Raw genomic sequence first — 12,366 nt, forward strand, 5'->3', positions numbered from 1 at the left:
TTTTTATAGTGTGGTGACCAAAACTGGATGCAGGATTCTAGCTGTGGCTTTATAGAATGGTATTAGTGCCTCACTTGATCTTAATTGTATCCCTCAATTAATGCAATTTAGGATTGCATTGGCTTTTTTGGCTGCCACTGCACACTGCTGGCTCATATTTAGCTGGTTGTCCACTAAGACTCCAAGATCCCTCTCACAGTTACTGCTATAAAGCCTGGTTTCACCCAGTGTATATATGTACCTTTGTTTTTTCTTGCCTAAGTGTAACACTTTACTTTTCTCTACATTGAATTTCATTTTATTAGATAGGATCCAGTGTTCAAGTCTGTTAAGATCCATCTGGTTCTTGAGCCTATCTTCTAGGGCAGGAGTCTGCAACCTTAAACACTCAAAGAGCTATTTGGACCCATTTCCCAGCGAAAAGAAAACACCGGGAGCCACAAAACCTGGGTGGGCATGGCCAACTCCACATCACTCACTCCGACCCAGTTACATTACCCCCAGCCATGTCTACCCAGGTTTTGCGGCTCCTGGTGTTTTCTTTTTTTTGGGGGGGGGGGGAAGGTATCTCTGTGTGTCTGTGTGTCTTTCTCCCTCTGTCTCTCTCCCTTTCACTCTCTCACACAAACCTCTCTCTCTCTTTCATCCTCTCTGTCTCTTTCTTTTTCTTTCTGTCTCTCTCTCTCTCTTGTGTGTGTGTGTGTGGTCGCTCTTGAACCCTTTCCAAAAACAGGTTGGGGTTGTTGTTTTTGGCAGATGATGTTCTTTCTTCTTTGGGTGCTTTTTACCATATGATTTAAATCAAGAATCATTTCAGGTTTCTAGATAAATGAAGCTCTTTCATCTTCCTGCTGTAGTTCCCTGTTAGCTAAATTCACTATTGGCTGCCTCTGCCCCTCATCATCCCCTCCCAGTTACTTCTCATCTGTCCTGAGAATCTCTCCGCCCTGAGACACTGGTCCAGACTGACTGCAGCCAATGCTTCACATCATAATGGGCTCCAGGAGGAGGAGGAATGCCATCTCCCCCATTGTGAAGCACACTAAATTTAATTGTGCTGGGAGAGCAGCAGGCAGGCTATGGAGGTGGCAAGAACAGTGGCATTGGCCACAGCCGGGCCAAGCCAGTGTCTCAGGGCAGAGAACAAGTAGTGTATCTTCCCGAGCGACTGAGCTGTGCGCAACACTCAAAAGGGGTGGAAGAAGTGCGTGTGACATGGGGTAAGTACAGGGGCGCTTTGCTCCTGCTCTGGACTATGGAGCGAGTCTCTATCTTACCTTCTCAGGGCAGGCAAGGAGTGACCGGGAAGGGAGGGCAAGGGGCGGGGCCAGCCAGTGGTGGGTTCAACTGACAGGGAGTCACAGCAGGGGAACAAAAGAGCCGCATGTGGCTCTGGGGCTGCGAATTGTCAACACACGTTCTAGGGGTTTAGCTATTCCTGCCAGCTTAGTATCATCAGCAAATTTGGTTAAGTTCCCCTTCTATTTCCTCATCTAAGTTGAAGAGTACTGGGCCTATGATGGAACCTTGTGGTACCCCACTGCTTACTTCCCTCCATGTAGACATAGACCCATTAAGGACTACTTGTTGAGTACAGTTTGTCAGCTAGTTACAAATCTATCTGGATTTGTAGTGGTAGTGATGCTATCTAACATACTTTTTTCTAGCTTAAGAACTAGGTTGTGGTCTATTTTGTTGAATGCCTTGCTGAAGTCTAAGTATGTTATGTCCACAGTATTTTGCTGGTCTACTGATTTAGTCACTATGTTGAAGAATGAAATAAGATTGGTTTGGCATGATCTGTTTTTAACAAACCCATGCTGACTGCTAGTTATTACTTTACTCGTTTCTAGATGTTGGCATATCTGGTTTTTTAAATTATCTTTTCCAGTATCTTCCAAGGTATTGATGTTAGGCTGTTTGATCTGTAGTTTCCTGAGTCTGTTTTTCCCCTTTTTTGAAGATGGGAGCCATATCAGCTCTTTTCCATTCCCAGTGCTCCAGGTTTTTTAAAATATGTGGTACAGTGGTTCTGAGATGACATCTGCCAGGTCCTTTAGAACTCTGGGATGTAATCTATCTGGTCCCGATGATTTGTATTCATCAAGATCAGACAGGTGTTCTCTTACTATTTTTTTTTGCTTATTTTAACTTTTGTTTCTAGTCTGTCTTTTACAGTTATGTTTTTGGTAGGCTGGTCTATAGTTTCTTTTTGCATGAAGACCAATGCAAAGAATGAGTTGAGCAGCTCTGCTTTCTCTCTGTTGCCTGTTACTTCCTTGCCATATTTTCTCTTTAGTGGACCAACTGTTTCCTTGATTTTGTTCTTGTTATTTATATGTTGGAAGAAACTTTTTTTTTATTATCTTTGACTTTTGTTGCAAGTCTTTGTTCATTCTGCCTTTGCTTTCCTGACTTCATCTTTGCAGATTCTGGTTATTTGCTGATATTCTGCCTTAGTTGTGTGTCTTTCTTTCCATTTTTTGTACTTGCCTTTTTTGTCTTTCAATTTGTCAGAGAGATCTCTGTGCAGACATGCTGGTTTCTTCTTGGATTTCTTGCTTTTCTTTCTCAGTGGTATTGTGCTGGTATGGGCTTTTATGATCATATTTTTCAGAGTTTCCCAAGATTCTTCAGTTGTTTTCCCATTTAAGATTTTCATCCAAGGAATCTTTCCCAAGTTCTCTCTGAGTTTATTAAAATCAGCTCTTTTAAAATCTAAGGCTCTGGTATCATTATACTGTGTTTCTGTTATGTTGAATTCTAGCATGACATGGTCACTCTCACCCAAGGTTCCTGCAGTTTCAACTCACTCTATATTTCTTCTCTGTTTGTAAAATTAAGTCCAGTACGGCTGTCCCTCTAGTTTCCTCCTCTACCTTTTTGTCAGCTTGGTTGGTGAAAAACTTATTTGATTTCTCACTTGGTGCAGAATTAGTCTTCCAATTGATATCAGGGTAATTGAAATCCCCCATAACTATTGTAGTGTGTTTCCTACATAAGTTTCTTAATTGGTTAGCGAAAAGGACATCTATTTTTTCTATTCGATTGGGTGGCCTATAGTATACATCTATGGCAATGTCATTCTTCTTTTTCTTTGATATTGACCCATACGCACTCTAGGAGGTTTTTATCTTTGGTTTCATGCATTTCTGTAGCAATATAGTGGTCCTTTACATACAATGCAACTCCACCTCCTCTTTTATGGGGTATGGTTTTTTTTTTGAAGAATTTGTATCCTTCTATCAGTATGTTCCTGTCATGGATTAAATCCCACCAAATTTCTGTTATTCCAACTATATCATATCAACCTTCATGTATTAATAGGGGTCCTAATCTACTTAGATGACATTTTGATTTATACAGACTATCAGAGCAATATTGTAACTATCAGAGTAATACTGTAAATACTAGTAATAGTATTACTGATGTGTAATGCATTACTAATAATAGTAATACTTATGTGTAACTGTCACAGAGCTCTCCAAGTACAAATTCCATAAAACTAAAATAGACTACTGGATTTCACACAAAGGAGTAGAAATAGACCCTGAGAAAGTAAAAACCATACTAGAATGGGAAACCCCATGTATCTGGAAGCAAATGCTTCACTAACTTTTACTGGCAGTTTATCCCATCCTTCGCCCAAATAGCCCTTCTGATCACCAATCTCCTGAAAACAAGCATGGAGGGGAAATCTAAATGGAGTGAAACCACTTAAGTGGTCTACAGAATTCCAAGCAGCCTTTGAGAAATTTAAGCGCTTGTTCATTGCCAAACCCATCCTTAAGCACCCAAATCCTAATCTGTCTTTTGTCATCCAGACTGATGCCTATAATGTAGCAGTGGGGGCTGTTCTCCAGAAAAATAAAGAAGGAATTCTGCAACCATGTGCCTACACCTCCCAAAAGCTCACAGATGCAGAGCACAGGTGGGCAGTCTGGAAAAAGAAAGCCTATGCAGTGTAAGGGGTACTTCTCACCTGGAAGCACTTTTTGGAAGATAGCAAGACAATTTTCAAAGTGTGCACAGACCATAAGAACCTAGAGGTGTTAAAAACACCCCGAAAGCTATCTCCGAAACAAGTACAGTGGGTGCAGTATTTTAATCATTTCAATTTCACCCTACATTATTTAACCAGGATAAAGAATTTTTTGGCGGATTCCCTCTACAAGCTGCCTTAGTACAACAGCACTAAAGAGAATGCTGTTAACTCAGTCATACCCTCCATCCAGCTGGCAGCCCTTGCCACAAGAGCACAGACCAAGGGGCTGACGATCTTGTACAAGCACCAAAAACATCCTTAACCAGGGATGATTGGTTTGTCCACCATCAATTGTACAATGGCTCACTTGCATGGGAAATTGATTCTACATGCCCAAAAGCCAACAGCTACCCATCCTACAGTGAAGCCAAGACTCAGAACCTGTGGGACACTTCGGGTTTCTCCAATCTGTCCACTTAATAAAACATCAGTTCTGGTGGCCCTACATGAAGAAGGACATAGGGTGATGTGTTGCTGGGTGCCCATTGTATGCAGCGGAAAAAGGCCACCCTGGCACACCCATGGCACCCTGGAAGGAAATCTCCATGAATTTTATTGTTGAACTGCCAGAAAGCTCTGGGAACATGCTGATCTGGATTGTTACCGAGCTCTTCTCTAAACAAGTACACTTTGTGTCTTGCTGCAAAATACCTTCTGCATGTACTCTAGCAAAACTCTTTATGCAGCATATCTACAGGCTTCACAGGGTCTCCAACCAGATCATCTCAGACAGAGGTGCCCAATTGACCTGACACTTCTGGCAAGAGTTTCTCAAGCTTTTGGGGACACTCAGGAGCTTAGCTCCTCGCATCACCCCCAAATGAATGGAACCTGTGAACATATGAATGGCCTGCTGCAGCAGTACCTTAGATGTTACATCAATTACCACCAAGACAACTGGTCCAATCTCCTCCCATTTGCAGACGTTGCATATAACAACGCAGTTCATAGCAGTACCAGACTCACACTATTCTGCATGGCGACCAGCCAAGATTTTGTGGAGAACTATCCTGAATATCCAAATCACCTTACTGGCAGAATGAATTAAATCCCTACAAACCATCTGGCCTGGTGTGCACAAGGTGCAAGAAGACACACAAAAAACCTACAAAAAAATCTCTAGATGAAAAATGTTCTCAGCAAAAAGACTTTTAAATGGAAAAGAAAGTCTACCTCTCCACCAAATTGTTGCACTTTAAAAAATAGGGCCCGTATATTGGCCCATTCTCCATTTGCTGAGTTATTAACCCAGTCACAGTTCAATTAACACTGCCAAAAACCCTCAGGCACATCCATCCTGTTTTCCACTGCAGCTTATTAAAGTCGGAGACTACATCTCCTTTGCACCCTGCAGTGAACCCACCTCCAACACCAAACCTCATTGAAGAAAAACAACGCTTTGAGATCAAAGACATTCTTGACTTTCACCTTCATAGGGCAAACTCCTATGGAAGGACTTTCCACCCTCTGAGACTGAGAGTTTCAATCTGCAACATGTGCAAGCCCCAAGTCTCCTTCCAAAATTCCATGGCAAATACCCCCATTGAAATATTCCATTAACCTCTCATTTATTTTCTCTTTTTCTCCCTCCTAGGATTAGCCTTTCATTGTAAGGATGGCAGAATGTCAGTGCTACCATCCTACTTTGACACATTGCTTCGTTGGTGATGCCAGACTGCCATGAACCCTGGGGGTGAAGGCAGGAGGAAGCCAACAGATCCCGTGGTGGGATTCAACATTTGTTACTACCAGCCCTGTGGGCATGGCTTGGTGGGTTTGGCAGGGGAATGATACTGTAAAATCTCTATTCCCTCCCAACTCAAGGGGAAGGTTAGTGCAAAATCCCCATTTCCTCCCAATCAACTGGGACTCGGGAGGCAGAGAATAGATGGGGGAGGGGCCAATCAGAGGTGGTATTTACCGGTTCTCCGAACTACTCAAACTTTCCGCTAGCAGTTCTCCAGAACTGGTCAGAACCTGTTGAATACCACCTCTGCAACAGATGGTAGGGGAAGACCAGAAACTGAAACTATTCCAAGTGGAATAAACTGGGGAGAGCTGCCATCTTGTTTTTTGCTTCTGCGCATGCACAGAACAATTTTTATTGTACTGTCCATGCGCGCACAGTACGCGTCAAGTGTGCTCTTTAAAAATTATGAATTAAATCGAGTTGATTTAAATCAAGCCTTTTCACAAGTGATTTGAATCATGAATTAAATTTTGATTTAAATCAATTTGATTTAAATCAACTCCACCCTCACTTCAAGATAACATTTGCCTTTGTAGCAGCTGCACACAGTACTACATCTAATTTGTAGCTGTAGTTGACAAAAACCTTTTCATATATACTACTGCTAAAACAAGTTCTCCCATACTTTTGTACCTTTTATTTTTCCTATTTAGATATAGAAGTTGACACTTCTTCCTGTTATATTCCACCCTATTCATTTTAGCCCACTACTAAAATCAGTTTAGATCTTTTTTTAATCTTCTTTTTCACCTTTAACGTATTAATCATCATATCCAGAAACTATATTCATTATATATATCCTTTAGCTCTTACAGCTAGTTCAACAAAAGTAATGTTCCAATCAATGGGCGTTCAATAGTGTTCAGGAAACTATCAACCAGTGGTGTGATTCAGCCAGTTCACACTGGTTCAGTAGAACCGGTAGCTAATTTTTTATGGAGTTTGGCGAACCTGCCGAATAGCATGCCTCGCCCCTCCCCTCCCAGCCACTCCTCGCCTCACCCGACATTTCATGCAGAGCGGCAGATGGGGCAGCCTCCTAGGTTTTCTAGGCTTTGGTCCTGGCCTTTCTCTTATGAGAGGCTGCCGATGGTCGTGAGGAGGAAGTTGCCTGGGCTCTATTCGTCCAAGTGGAGGGGGCATTGCTGCTGGGAGTCCAGATGTATCTCTCGCCATCCTCAGCCCTAATTAAGGCCAAGGGAGAAATGGTGGCGAAGTGCCTGGATGCAGCTGCTCGGTTGCTTTTACCCTTTGAGATGGTGAACTCTGATAAATCTCCGGGCACTCCCACACTCGGGTCAGGGCGCTGCTTGTACAGTGCCCAGTTGCTCCAAACTGGTCACTCACACCTGCTCATAGCTCAAATCCTGCCCTCCTCCTCCTCCTCCCGATCAGTTCAATGTGCATTGCTCATCTTATACACAGAATCATTTGGAAGGGAGGATGCGCTTGAAAAGACATGGAGCCACCCTGTTTTGGTGGAGAGAGAGATGTTGATTGGGTTTATTTCCTAAGATGAAAACCTTCTATGTTGTGCTTATTTAGAAGGCTGAGCACACAGTGAGGAGAGGCCGGATGAGGCGAGGAGTGGCTGGGAGGGGAGGGGCGAGGAGAGGCCAGACAAGGCCAGGCGCCCCTCAACGTGAGTGACGTTGAGTTGGCCACACCTACCCAGTCACATGACCACCCAGCCATGCCTACCCAGCCAGTCATTAGGGCAGAGAACCGGTTGTTAAATTATTTGAATTCCACCACTGCTATCAGCAGAACAGATGGTCTTCACTTAACAAACCTAATTGGGACTGGAATTTCCAATGCTAATCCTTAACCATTTTATAGAACTATACATGTTTTAATTTTGCAAATGTTAGTACAAACGGATCTAAATGCAATATAACTGTTCTTGGAGACATTTGTGAATTTATCTGTCAGATAAATCCAAATATATTAATTTAGAAATAAAGTTAGACATATCTGTTAATAATCTCCTTTGGGAAAAAAACATTTTTTTCCAAAAATTTTCTGAATCTTGATAACTGTTCTCTCAGAGATTTTCTATGTCTCCTAACTTTGGGTTATTTACAGCTCTGATAATATTTTCTAATCCCTCAACATAAATATATTGAACTGTACAGCAGCCCCAACCATTTTAGCTCCATGAACTGGTTTGGCAACGAAAACAAGAAAAAAGTTAAGGAAACAATTGGTCCATTGCTAGGAGAAAGTGGCAAGAAGGTGACAAGCAACAGGGAGAAAGCAGAACTATTTAACTCATGTTTTGCATCTGTCTCTACACAAAGGGATAAAACAGTCCAACCTATCAAAAGCAGCACCACAAAAATCAGATTAGGAACACAAATTGAAATAGGGAAGAAAATGGTAAGTGAGCACCTGTCTACCCTAGACGAGTTCAAATCACCAGGACCGGATGGATTATACCCCAGGGTTCTGAAGAAACAGGCAGACGAGATTTCAGAACCACTGAACTATATCTTTCAGAGATTCTGGAGCACCGGGGAACTACCAGAGGGCTGGAAAAGAGCTGATGTGGTTCCCATCTTCAAAAAAGGGAAAAAATTAGATCCAGGAAACTACAGACCGATCAGCCTGACCTCAATACCAGGAAAGATTCTGGAAAAAATAATCAAGCAACAAATCTGCAAACACCTAGAAGCAAACAAAGTAATAGCCAAAAGCCAACATGGATTTGTCAAAAACAGATCATGCCAGACTAATCTTATTGCATTCTTGTGACAAAATTAGTGGACCAGAGGAATGTCGTCGATATAGTTTACTTGGACTTCAGTAAGGCTTTTGATAAGGTAGACCATAACCTACTACTAGATAAAGTAGAAGAATGTGGGTTAGACAGCATCACCACCAGATGGATTCGTAACTGGCTGACCAACCGCACTCAACGTGTAGTTCTCAATGGAACTGCATCTACATGGAGGGAAGTATGCAGCGGAGTACCCCAAGGCTCTGTTTTAGGCCCACTACTCTTCAACATCTTCATCAATGATTTGGATGAGGGAATAAATGGGGAACTCATCAAATTTGCAAATGACACCAAGCTGGCAGGAATAGCCAACACTCCAGAAGATAGGCTTAAGATACAGAAGGATCTTGACAAACTTGAACATTGGGCACTATCTAATAAAATGAAATTCAATGGTGAAAAGAGTAAGGTTCTACATTTAGGCAACAAAAATGGAATGCACAGGTACAGTATAGGTGATACCTTGCTCAGTAGTAGTAACTGTGAAAGGGATCTTGGAGTCCTAGTGGACAACCATTTAAATATGAGCCAGCAGTGTGCAGCAGATGCCAAAAAAGCCAACACAGTCCTAGGCTGCATCAACAGAGGGATAGAATCAAGATCACGTGAAGTGTTAATACCACTTTGTAATGCCTTGGTAAGGCCACACTTGGAATACTGCATTCAGTTCTGGTCACCATGATGTAAAAAAGATGTGGAGACTCTAGAAAGAGTGCAGAGAAGAGCAACAAAGATGATTAGGGGACTGGAGACTAAAACATACGAAAAACGGTTGCAGGAACTGGGTATGTTTAGCTTAAGAGAAAGAAGGACTAGGGGAGACATGATAGCAGTGTTCCAATATCTCAGGGATTGCCACAAAAAAGAGGGAGTCAAACTATTCTCCAAGGCACCTGAGGGTAGAACAAGAAGCAATGGGTGGAAACTAATCAAGGAGAGAAGCAATTTAGAACTGAGGAGAAATTTCCTGACAGTTAGAACAATTAATCAGTGGAACAGCTTGCCTCCAGAAGTTGTGAATGCCCCAACACTGGAAGTCTTTAAGAAGATGTTGGATAGCTATTTGTCTGAAACGGTATAGGGTTTCCTGCCTAGGCAGGGGGTTGGACTAGAAGACCTCCAAGGTCCCTTCCAACTCTACTATTGTATTGTATTGTATTGTATCAGTGGTGTCAGCATCGGGGAGAAGAGGACCTAGATCCCCTGCATGTGCAAATGAAGCTTTGTGCACTCACCCGCTGCTTGTGCAGTCTAGTTCCCAACAAGCCACAGATCGCTACCACTCCACAATCTGAGGGTTTGGGACCCCTGATGTATAGGACCTAAAGCAGATTCCTACAGAATGTCATTTGATATCTCTGTCCAACTTGACATGGAGCCATTATTCTTTGGGTATGATGGTTCAACCAATTCTATATCTATTGAATGGAAATACCATTCAGCTCATATTCAGTTATCTTCTTTACCAGAATTTCAGGGGAAATTTGTCAAAAGCTTTGCTGAAGTCAAAGTGCAGCCCACTGCATTATTACTGTCAGCTAAACTGTTCTATCAAAGGAAGAGATCAAGTTGATTTAGATTTTTTCCCCCTGTTTAATCATGTCCAAATGATTGGAAACTGTCTGGACAAGACCCTACAGTTTTCTTGACAAGGTTTTTGCCATTGCCTTCTTCCTAGGGCTGAGAGAAAGTGACTGGCCCAAGGTCACCCAACTGGCCATGCCAAAGGCTGAACTATAACTCATGGTTTCCCAGTCTCTAGCCTGATACCTTAATCACTACACCAAACTGGCTCTCTGGTTTAAAATGATTTATTCTTAACAAATCAATGGTGGTCAAACAATGTCTTGTTTTCCAAATCTTCACAGACTGATTATTTAATCTATTCCAGAATTTAGACAGAGTTCATGTCTCCGTAGAACTGCACTTCCTCTGCTTTTAGCTTTGGGGAAAATGAAACTGTTACGTCAGAACAATTCAAAAAGCCCCTTGAAGGGTCGTGCATGAGTTCCCTCTTTGAACATTATCCATGCAGAAGTTTAAATTAAAAAACGGAAGAGAAACTTACCGTACTTGTATTTTTTGGCTACAATCTTTAGCAGATTTAGGGGTACTTAAAACTGCTGATTTGACAGCGGCATAGTCCAATTTGCACATGATAATATATCTTGGTTACCTTATTTAGTTTCTAATATATATAATAACTTTTGCTCTAGGTAGGTGGCCAAGTTATTTACAATACATACATTGTAAAATAAAGAACAGGGAAAATAATATAATGCAATTAACAAACATTAAAAATATATTTCAAATTGCATGTTTGTAGCTTTTAATTTAGCAGTGTTAAATTCCGTGCATTCCATGCAATTCCAATCAGCCATGCAATGGCTGCTGTAATGCGGTATATCTAAGCAACTTTCTAAATAGATTGTAATCCTATCTAATTTTGGAATTTATATGGAAGAAGCAAAAAGGCAGTTAGGAGATTTGAAGCGCTGACAATTTGAAGACTCTCTAAATAATCTCAACAATTGTCAAGCAAATATATAGACAAGAAAAGACATTGAACATCTGATTTGTAGCTCAATCAGTTTCAGAAGCCAGTATGTTGTGGGATAACTCAGCTGCCCAACTTTTAACAGTCTGGCTATACAAGAATTCAGGTAAAATACATCTGTAATTCAGAAAAAAGAGACATACATCTGTAATTCAGAAAAAAGAGATTACCCCTCAACTATGATTCACTCAGCCTTTTTTATATCATTCTAGATGAACCATAAATTAACTATATGCATAGGCTTCAGTTAAGAAGCTGGGCTAAAATATGGTCCTTTTCTGGCTCATTTTGCAGTGTGAATCCAGCTAGATGACTCCTTAGGGCAGAATCTGGGAATTGAAGTCCACAGGACTTAAAGTTGCCAAGGTTGAGAAACACTGCCTTAGGGCAAACTAACAGCATCAAGTGGTACTCGCTTTATATTACTGTATTATGTGCAAAGTTGTTTTGGCAACAAGTCCCTTTATATATCTATGAAGGAAGATAAAAACTAAAACAAGCTTATATAAAAAGTGTAAGAAAAAGAAAGAAATCAAATAGAAAGAAAAACGTGCAAGAAAGGGGGAAGGGGATTAAAAGAAAAATAGAAAAGAAAAAAGATAAAGAAGTGACTTCCAATCTTTTTTAAAGCAGTTACAAGTTCAATTATAAATTTATCTCTTACTCCATAATTACAGCATAATTCTTTCCTTTCTATTTATTTATTTATTTTATTTATTTATTTATTAAATTTGTTAGCCGCTCCCTCTCCACAAAGGGACTCGGGGCGGCGTACAATAAATAAAAACACATATTATAAAATTACACATTTTCTATCATCTATCCTATGTAATAATCAAAATCAGAAAGCCTATGTTCATATTTTTCTGTTTTAGACAAAAAGCCCATAAGGGGCTTCTAATCACCAATAAGTTTCGCTGATAAAAGTGCGAGGCTTATTGGGTAATTTTCCCATTTAAAAAACACAAAACAAATATGCACAGGAACGGTGTCTAAAGCTGCGCCAGACACCCAGCCCCTGCTTTCTTTTAGAGCAGGGATGTCCAAACTTGAATTCTGGGAGTTGAAGTCCACAAGTCTTAAAGTTCCCAAGTTTGGACACCCCTGTTTTAGAGCATCCGCTAGCAGAAGGGCTACTAGCCCAGCCTCTAGAACCTCTATTAGCGCCGATCTCTTGTCAACGAAAATCGGAAAAGTTTAGATCGTCGTGGGAACGCGGCAAGTTTGTCCGCCAC

The 12,366-nt window shown here is 41.2% G+C and overlaps 1 protein-coding gene across 3 annotated transcripts in view; it reads right to left on the bottom strand.

Annotated features, from left to right (window-relative positions):
* The window catches only part of PIK3AP1 (phosphoinositide-3-kinase adaptor protein 1), a 96,491-nt gene that overhangs the window by 83,515 nt on the left and 610 nt on the right, over positions 1-12,366 (bottom strand). The window lies entirely within an intron of this gene.

This window comes from Natrix helvetica (assembly GCF_964273705.1).
Source record: "Natrix helvetica genome assembly, chromosome: 5".
In the NCBI taxonomy this organism is placed as follows: Eukaryota; Metazoa; Chordata; class Lepidosauria; order Squamata; family Natricidae; genus Natrix; species Natrix helvetica.